Here is a 9,820-nt window from a genome sequence, read left to right on the forward strand (position 1 = left end):
CTCTTATGAAACGTCTTATTTCAGACAGTGTTTCCTTCCTTAGGTAGGATATTTGTAAAAAATACAGTAATTTTGGAAAAGACCCGTTTACTTAAGCAAATTTAGACTGATGAAGCCTCATATTAGCTTTGACTTAACTGAATGTGTTTATTCCAGAACGAGGGAAGTGGATTTTGGGCCCCATCTTTTACGGCACACTTACAAATACAGATACAAGGGAGGAGGCAGTTTCTCATCTCTGAAAAGTCTGACACTTGTGGGGATGTTTATGTAGAGCAGAGGTTCCCAACCTGGGGGTCAGGACCTTCACAAGGGGGTCGCTGGTTTAATCTGTGGGGTCGCGAGATGATTGGGCAACAAAAAAAACAAACATATCTCCGACACACTGAATGTTGTTGTTTTTTTTTCAAGCTTTCCAATAATTTTTGCTTTATTCATTGTGAATTACTGTGTTTAATCTCCTCAAGTCCTTTTTCATTGAACTGGTGGACAAAGTGTGAGGAGGGGTCCCAGAGGATGTAATTTACTCATCTCTGATTTGGCAGTTACTGTCAAAGAGATATTGGAGGACTTTGATGTGATGATCATGCAGATAATGATTTCCTCCATCTTGTCTCAAATACTTTTGCAAAGTTGAGTGGAATAGAGGCTTCGGCTGACAACTATGTGCATCTGTTTCATAAAGAAATCAAAATACATTTTCTTGGTTGCAAAAAGTTAAATTTTTCCAAGGTTTAATTTACAGTGAATAACATCCGGCGTTACCAGGCAATAATGTAAAAATTGGACAATTTGGGCAATATGTCATGGTTAAGATTAGACAAGTAAAACACTTGGTTACAGTTAATAAAAAAGGTAAATGTTAATTGTTGATCTGAACATTACAGTAACTGTTTTAATGTATATGTAGGCTTGTGATTATAATATTAAAACAGACTTGAAGAATTTCCAACCCGTCATGTTTGTGCCCCCTTTTAACCAAATTAAAATTTAATTCAATCATTTCTTCAAGTGGGTTTTCTACACTCTGCTTTCTCATGGTAGAATTATTGCTGCACCATCAGTTTTCATGTAAAGTTTTGTCATAAAATTTTATCACTTTTGGTTTCATCTTGGAACAGTAAAATATACTGGAAACATGGCTGCTCCTCAGAATTACTGCTCACTGCTCAACACATCCAACAAAGCACTTGAGAAAAAAAGATTCTCACAAAGTATTCATTGAGAGCTGCTGACAATACTGATGAATAACAATAAAACTTTACCCATCTCAAGGTAGCGAAGGGGCCTTTTGCAGGGTGGTCATCTATAACAATAGTCCCTATGTGATCCTGCTTCCACAACAGACTCTTCCAGCACCTTATAGTTTGGCAATCACTGCATGAAATTACATGGAACACACCGATTCCCAGCAGAAAACACAACGTTCCAAGGTAATGAAAGCCAGAGGAGAGGGAAGACGATACAATCTTGGACCGTGTGATGTCACACGGTTTTTGAGGGATAAACACGATCGGTCTTCCAGACAGTTTGGTTTGCGCAAGTCACTCATTCTGATTGTCTATCATGTTTCTTATGAAGCTCATAATTACAACAGTGTTGGGAGGGAGATCTGTGCAAAGACTGCGGTTTGCTTTGATCAGTCTAATTTGCTCTTTCTGAGAGGGGTGAAAATTTGTGCGAGTGGTTGCAGTTGGTATGAGAGTAGAAACAGAGCAGCGAGAAGTTCCAACAACACGATGCATTTAATCCCCGGTGGTATTTCAAATTGTGCAACAGATATACATTTACTGTGCTGGCTGGATGTTCTCAGGCCTGATGAGGAACAGGGATAAAGTATGAGTGGTTAAAGCACTGGGGTATTGAGGGTAAACTGGGGCAGATTGAAGTTTTACTCGTACAAACAGAGCTGCTCCGGTGGCCGATATAATCTCATTAGTTGATTTAAACCGCGACGGGCAGAGTAACTACAGATAACTGGTTGAAAGTCACACAACGCTAACGATACCTTTCTGCTAGCACTGAGGGTTGTTAAAAGATCATGTAATAGATACAGATAAAGTAATCGTATGAAAAGCTGATTGATCTTTAGGGACAGCTATAAGTCATAATCATTCTTATCAACTTCCATGCAATGAGGAAGGCCACAAGATGTGGTTGAAAGCTTCATTTTTTCAGCTATAACATTTGTATGTAGCTTATAAAGTCTGACTATTGTTACCGTGCAGCCATACTAAATGGTCTCAATCTGCCACTAAGTGTATATTTTAACTTTTTTCAGCTCAGGTTTTGTGTTTTGGTTGCGATCCGGCCCTCAGCTCAGAATTTGAGTGAAGTTTACACAACAGTTAGATTTTATGGCTCCAATAGCTGCCAGAATGGTGGTGAGCACTGGACCCAAAAATACAAGTTTCATAATGTCCCTTCAACAGTGATGTCATAGAGATTAATTTTCTAATAGTCTATGAAGGCAACACGGTGAGCCGAGCTGCCACTCAGAGAGAAGTAAAGATACCCACAAGTCCAATATATCTCTGTACTAGGAACTTGTAACAGTAAACCTGCCAACGCTGAGTACACTGGTGTCAGACGGGTGGAGGTAAAATGTCTTGATCACCTGCTGGAGAGGACGGTGAAGCTGGACGTAAAGAAGGTTTTATTGCTAAAACAGACTTATAATGACCAAATTAAGACTTTTCTAGACGGTGCTTGATCTGGATCTTCTTTCAGGTTACAAAACATGCAGAGAAACTCCCTCACTGCCTTTACTGACAGTTTGCAAAATCCACAGTCATGTTACCTGCTGCAGGGAACGGCTGGACATTTTAAATAAAAGTGAAAGAGACAGTACAAACAAGAAATTTGTGTTTCTGATCAAACACTGAATTGGAAAATGAAGCTTTTGATTAGGGAAATGTTTTTCATAGCAGAATCAGTTTTTGCACAAAGTCTACTTTGTTTAAAGGGAGACTTAGCATGTTGCCATAGGCTACAACATTTATGTACAACATCTGTGTGTATCTAACCAATCAGCACCACATGATTGTTTTGGTCTCATCCTTGTGATACACCGCCAGGCTTCCCGTCTCTGCCGTCTCTTTTCCTACTAATTGAAATGGTATTCCAGCTGTATGATGAGCTCCGCCCCGGATCACATTTGTCTACAGTCTATATAAACCTCAGATTCAACATCTCTGTTGCAAACATGTGATCAAACTAACAAACGACCGTCTTTCCAAATTAATTAAAACTGTTTTAAGTTAGTGAAGTAATGAAAAGCTGAGTTTATTTTCACTGCATATGAAAAATTAACTCCACTGCTTGAAGTATTTTCAAGTGAAAAAAAAACAAAAACAAAACATCAAGAACATTATTTGCAAAAAAAAAAAAGAAAAGAAATCTTAACTTACTTTAAACTTTAAAGACATCCAGTGTTCTTCCTCAGCAGATGGTTAAACTTGGTCATTATTGTTTTCAATAAAACATCCTCGACTCAAAATATACCCGATGACGTCTGAAAACTGGTTTTCATAACACAAATTTTCTTGTCATTTCCAAAGATTTCTAAAAGAAACAATGTAATTTCAAGTAAAATAGGAATTTTCAGAAAAGAAAAAAAACTCCCTTTAAACCAAAGTAAATATTCTTTCATTATCTCGATAACACTTTATTTCACAGGTCTGCAATTTCTCTATAATTTGCTAATATTTTTTAAGAAAGATGTTTTCATTTGGTGCTAATTATAGAGAAAAAATCTGAATTTCCATTAAAGAAAAATTCCACTTGAACCGAAGTAATTATCAACACTTTATTTTATTTAAAGTCTCCTGAGAACTGTGTCATTTGGTACTAATTAGGGGAAAAAAGCAATTTTCTTGAAAGAAAAGCTCCATTTAAACCCGAGTAAATATTCATTCATTATCCCAGTAATACTTTATTTTATGGCTGTGTGACTTCTAAATAATTTCCAATATGTTGCCAAGGAAGAACTATGTAATTTAGTAGTAATTGGGGAGAATAGAGACAGCATTCATTTGGTGCACTTCCAATTCATTCCTATTAAAAACCTTATTTAGTAACACCCCCTCTGGCAGATATCACAGCTTACAAACGCTTTTTGTAGCCAGATAAACATCTTTCACTTCTTGTATTTGAGATTCTCTCCCATTCTTCCAGGCAAAAGGTTCCTAGTTCTGTAATATTCTCGAGTCGTCTTGCATGCTCAGCTCTTTTAAGATCTACCCACAGATGTTCAGTTATGTTTAAATCAGGGACCAAAACCTTCAGTTTGCATCTCTTGAGGTCGTCCCTGGTGGATTTCATTTCATTTCTACAACAGGATCATCATCCTCTTTTCAGCTTCAGCTTCTTTTTTTTTTACAGACTTTGTGATGTTTGCCTCCAGAGTTTGCTGGTATTTCGTGGAATCCATTCTTCCCTCTACCCATGCAAAGTTTCTTGTACCACTGGCTGCAACACAACCCCAAAGCATGATAGATCCACCCTCAAGCTTAACAGTTGACAAGGTCTTCTTTTCATGAAATGCTGCTCCTTTTTTTCTCTAAACATACCTTTGCTGATTGTGGCCAAAGAGTTCTATTTTAACTTCATCAGTCTGCAGCACTTGCTTCCAAAATGCATCAGGCTTCTGTAGATGTTCTGTTAATACCTCTGACATTGGATGTTATGATGAGGATGCAGGTTTCTTCTTCTATTGACTGTTCCGTGACGGTCTTGTTTGTGCAGTCTGCTAAATCTTCCTGGAGGTTTTTTGCAGTCAAATGGGGGTTTTTTATTTTGCCTTTCTGACCAGCATACCAGCACTTCTCTCCAAGAGTTTTCTTGATCTTCCAGATCTCATCTTGACCTCCACAGTCGCCCTAATCTGCCATCTCTTAATTACATTTCACACTGTGGAAACTGCGAGTTGACAACACTTCGCTATCTTCTTGTAGCCGTCCCCTGCGTTGTGGGCGTCAAGAACTTTCATTTTCATTTGTCTTACACAGCTGCTCAGAGGAACCCGTGGTGTTCACACAAGGTTTGAAGAGTCAGAGTATTTGTGAAGCTTTGAAAGTGGCTCCAGCTGACATTTCCTAATGACAACTGTTGACATGCCTCAGGCCTAATGAGCTGATTAAAGTCTCAGACCTTGTAAAAAGACTTCAGAACTCTTTGTCTGCCCAAACTTTTGCACATGCCACAATTATTTTTTTATTTTTTATTTTATTCAATTTATGACATAAAAAGTATTTATGTATTAATGTTTGCAGGAAATATCCCAGAGAGGCTGTGTTTACATCGTTTCAGTGCAGACGGTCAGAATCAGTCACACGTCTTTGTTCTTTTTTTAATTTGTGGACAACAAAACAAGGCAAGCAGAGGAAAGAAATGACTTGATGTGACTTCTCAATTAGTCAGAAAGATTTGGCCGCTGGTTTTGTGAAGGAACGTTTTGGTCATTGCGACTGTGAGAGACTGCCCAGCTGTATAGATTTCTGCTTGTTAAATTGGACATTTGGGTACATAGGTCTTAAGTGAGCAGTAGAGTTATGTGGGTTATAAGCACTCTCACACACAACGCTATAAAACTGTCTCGATTTAACAGGATGATTAATGCCTCTCAGACTGCTGAATGAAATATGAGGTAATCTGACTCCCCAATCCCAGTCAAAACATGCCCAACATGAGGGCAACCCACATCCTGCTGGGATGAATAGGGAGCCTTTGCCACTCTGTGTTGTAGTTTAAATAAGATACATTTTTTACACCACAAAAAAAGTGTGTAATATTAGATTTAGCAGCAAAGATAGCTGGTAACAGCACATAATATGCCAGGACTGTGTGGATTACATCTTAAATCATTTGCATTACTTCAAAGCCCAGTAGTACAGGGTGGCTAAGGAGGAGAGGAAACTGCACACTGCAGGAAACGGTGACTTAACTGAGGGACTTAACAGCACCAAACTGATAAAAGACACCCTAAACAGGATATTAAACAGCTAATAAACATTTAGAGGCATCCTTTAAATCCTTCCCTGGCATCTTGAGGAAAGTGATTGTTTGAATTTCCACAGACTGTTGAACGCACACTGTCGACCACATCTGATGCAAGTGAGTCACATGGAGGTGAGATAATAACGCCGAGTCATTATACTGGTAATTTGGGGTGGCATGAGGGACCAGTGAGTGGTACATATAAAACCATGTGTGACTGAAGCATTCATGCATGAAACACAGCAAATTTCTAAATTCTTTCATTCATACTCAGCTTTTAAAAAAAAACATCCCAGTTCTTTATGTTTCATGTTAAAAAACAAAGATTAAATGATTAACCCCGAGTTTATCTGCTTGTTATCTGTGGTGGTTAAAGTGGTTGCTGATAAATGCCAGTGATTAAATAATTATGTGGGCAGGTGCTGAGATATCTGGCTTTCATTTACCAGTCTGATCTGGAAAGAAAACTCCTCACTTTACACTTTTTAACTGCTCAGCAGTAGAGAATAGATATAGAGGAAAAAAATGACTTCACCAATACATGAGTAAATATATTAATAAGTACAAAAAAATGATAATTAAAAATCACAAATCATAAATAAAAGAACACATGCTGAAATGAATACAGAAATACATCTGTAAATGCACAGATAAATAAAGGCAGAAATAGAAATAGAAATAAATAAATGAATAAATAGACAAATAAATAAATGTCTTCAAATTATTTATACATTACAGTATATTTTTATTTATTTATTTCTATATCGCTACATTTTTACATTGGTTTATTTTTGTTTTTCTACAATTATTTCTTTATTTACATACTTCTGTATCTTTATGTTAATGAGGTAACACCCTGCATCTAAAACTGCAGAAATACAGTAAAGTAAATATGTCTGACATTTATCTATGACCAGCGTCACTCATTCATGCATTTAATTATTTATATCTGTATTTATTTGAGATTTCTGTGTGTTTATATCTTGTACCTTACTTCAGCTGATGTGTAACACTTGGTTTGTTGTATGTGCTGTTTGTAATTGAATGTTTTATGTCAGACTGTTTTTTAAGTGAGTAAAAGGTGTTTTCTGGGAATATTTGTGAGGGTTGTTTGACAAACCATATTTATTTAGTTTTTCTGTATTTGTTTCAGTATTTATTGTTTGTGAAGTCTTTTTCATCCTCCATAGCTGACACATTGACTTTTAAAAGCCTTGTTCTCCAAATAATAATAATTCAATAATAATTTATGACCCCTCTTTACTCTGAAAATGTGACGTTTTGTTGTTCAGATGCATGTTATCATGTGCCAGAGACTTTACTGCAGTTCTCACAGGCTGCCAATAGAGGTGACTCAAAGTCACTGTCTCTCAATACCCCATTAAAATGTTAATGCAGTAAAATACCTCGAACAAATGGGCATGCTGGCTGCTGTCAGAAACAGCTCAGCACTATTATGCTGCTGTTATTCCCACTTGGCTTTTGGTGCATGTGCACAGCGAAGCAGTGTGCAGCTTCGGGGCTACAGAGAACATTATGGGATATGAGGATTTCAACATAGCAGCACAAGAAGCAGCTTACACATTCATTTAACATTTGGTCAAGGACATGAATATGGCAGTGAATTCCAGTTGTAGCTCCATAGCTGTTAGTCAATTGGCTGTAAATCTCTTTTTAAAAGGAACCAGCTTGTGTCTGGATGGACTCCTGTATGTGTTGATGTCCAGCCAATGCATGAAAGGCCCTTGCCGTGATCTGGATTGCTTCAAAATGATGAGTCCAAGTGGGAACAGGGAGGCCAGTACACATGCTTATCCCCTGTAGGATTATACTGATGTGGAGTACTGCAGAAATACATTGTGGCAAGAACTGCTTTTGATCTTACATTTTATATCTTAATACCAGCGGTGGAGTATAACCACGTACATTCACTCAAGTGCTGAGATGAAGTACAGCTTTTCAGGTACTTGTACTTTACTTGTGCATTTCCATTTTATGCTACTTTAAACTTCTACTTTACTGTACATATAGTGTAGTTTTTATTCCACTGCAGGTATTTGACAGCTATAATTTCTTTGTAGATTAATATTTTACATAAAAAAAACAATAATCGGTTCACAAAATATGTATCGTTGCAGATTAAACTACCCAACAGTAAACAAAGTGGGTAAAATTAGTTTGCAAAATAATATGCTACTTACATGTTTAAACATCAGTAATAACAATTCAATAGTATAATAATAAGTACCAATATGTGTACAGAATAAGTACATTTTACTAATAATACTTATGTGCTTTTACTTGCAGATTTTTACTTGTAACATAACATTTTGTTATTGATGTATTAAATGATCTGAATACTGTCTACGGTCTGAACACGGTGCTTTGCTTTAAAGTGGGGATGAGAAAGTCCCGTCATTTTCTTTAATTTCATCGTTGGTACCTTCATCTCATCTTTGCTTTGAGTTGTTCTTTTTAATTTGTCTTTATCTTTGGCAACGCTAGAGTCAAGATGTGAGTAATTGTGGTTCACCTAAGTGCTTTGGGCAAAGTCATGAAAACTAAAAATTACCAGAAAAACCCAAAAAATTTCATTGAGCAGATTTTCCTTCACAGACTGAGGTTAACCTCTACCCTTAATGTTCCCACAATGCTGTTTGGTGGCCAATTTTTTTTTTTTCTTTTCTGTGGTCAATTTTTTTTTCCAGTGCACATCACAGCATGAGTGCACGCTCTCTGCATTGCTCCAGAGGAAATCAAACACCTCACTTACAGCGTTAGTACCGTGCTCTCACCTGATCTGCACAAGGATACCCGGGATAGCAGCTGTGGTTTCTCTCTATAAATAGCAGACAGAAGCGGTCATCTCGGGGAGGATGTGTAGCGTTTCCATTAGAGACCCACTTCAGCAAGAGAGGCCTGAGCAGCAGTAAAACCATTGTCGTGGGCTATTAACCAGCATGTGTTGTAAATGAAGGGCCCAAATGGTGCTCATTAGTGGTCTCTCCCACACCAGCCATCACAGAGGAGAGGGGCTTTAAAGGCCCACCCCTTTGCCAGGAGACAAACAAGCCCCGCAGAGGAGCAATAGAGGGATTTTTACATTTATACAGATCCACTAATTACCCCCTGAAAGCCGACCCAGGCCTCGTGATGCATGGGACGGCTGTGAAAAACGCATTCCTCGGGGCAAGTCACTCAGATCTCCAAACTGAACACCAGCTCCTGACAAGGCTGCAAAAGTCTGTCTTGACTTTGCCAAAGTTGTTATACTGTTGTTTAAATACACTAGGAAGCATGTAGTCAGTTTACTTTTTCTGCTTCTAGCTGCAACACATCAACACATCATGTTTTAAGAGGGGTTAAGCATCTGGTTGATTCTGAAACTAAACATATCTGGATGGTCACAATATGTTTTCAACAAATATTGAAGTAATATAATATTTTGTTGTGTGTTCTGTATTTTCTTAAATAAGGGGGCCTGTTTGTTTTGTAGGCCTTGAGCCATTTTTAAAGAGCGTTTTTACTCAAATTTGCAAATGTATCCCCATGCACAACTGTGGCTTTTTGGGCCTGAGATGGTCCGAGGCCAGGAGCATCTGCCTCTCATGAGTATTAAGGCTTAATGCTGTTGTGGAAACAGAAACCCAAACTGAGATCTGTGTTGTCCTCAGGCTTCATTTTGAAACAAAAAAACATCTGAGTCACATAAAAAGGTCATGTCTTATTAAAAAGACAATACCAGTGTTTGCACATATTTTAGTACTAGTACTTTGGCTCCTAATCATTTTAAAAGGATGCTGTAGTGTTTTCTGTTTTTTAA

The sequence above is a fragment of the Thunnus albacares genome, chromosome 2 (assembly GCF_914725855.1).
Source record: "Thunnus albacares chromosome 2, fThuAlb1.1, whole genome shotgun sequence".
Classification (NCBI taxonomy): domain Eukaryota; kingdom Metazoa; phylum Chordata; class Actinopteri; order Scombriformes; family Scombridae; genus Thunnus; species Thunnus albacares.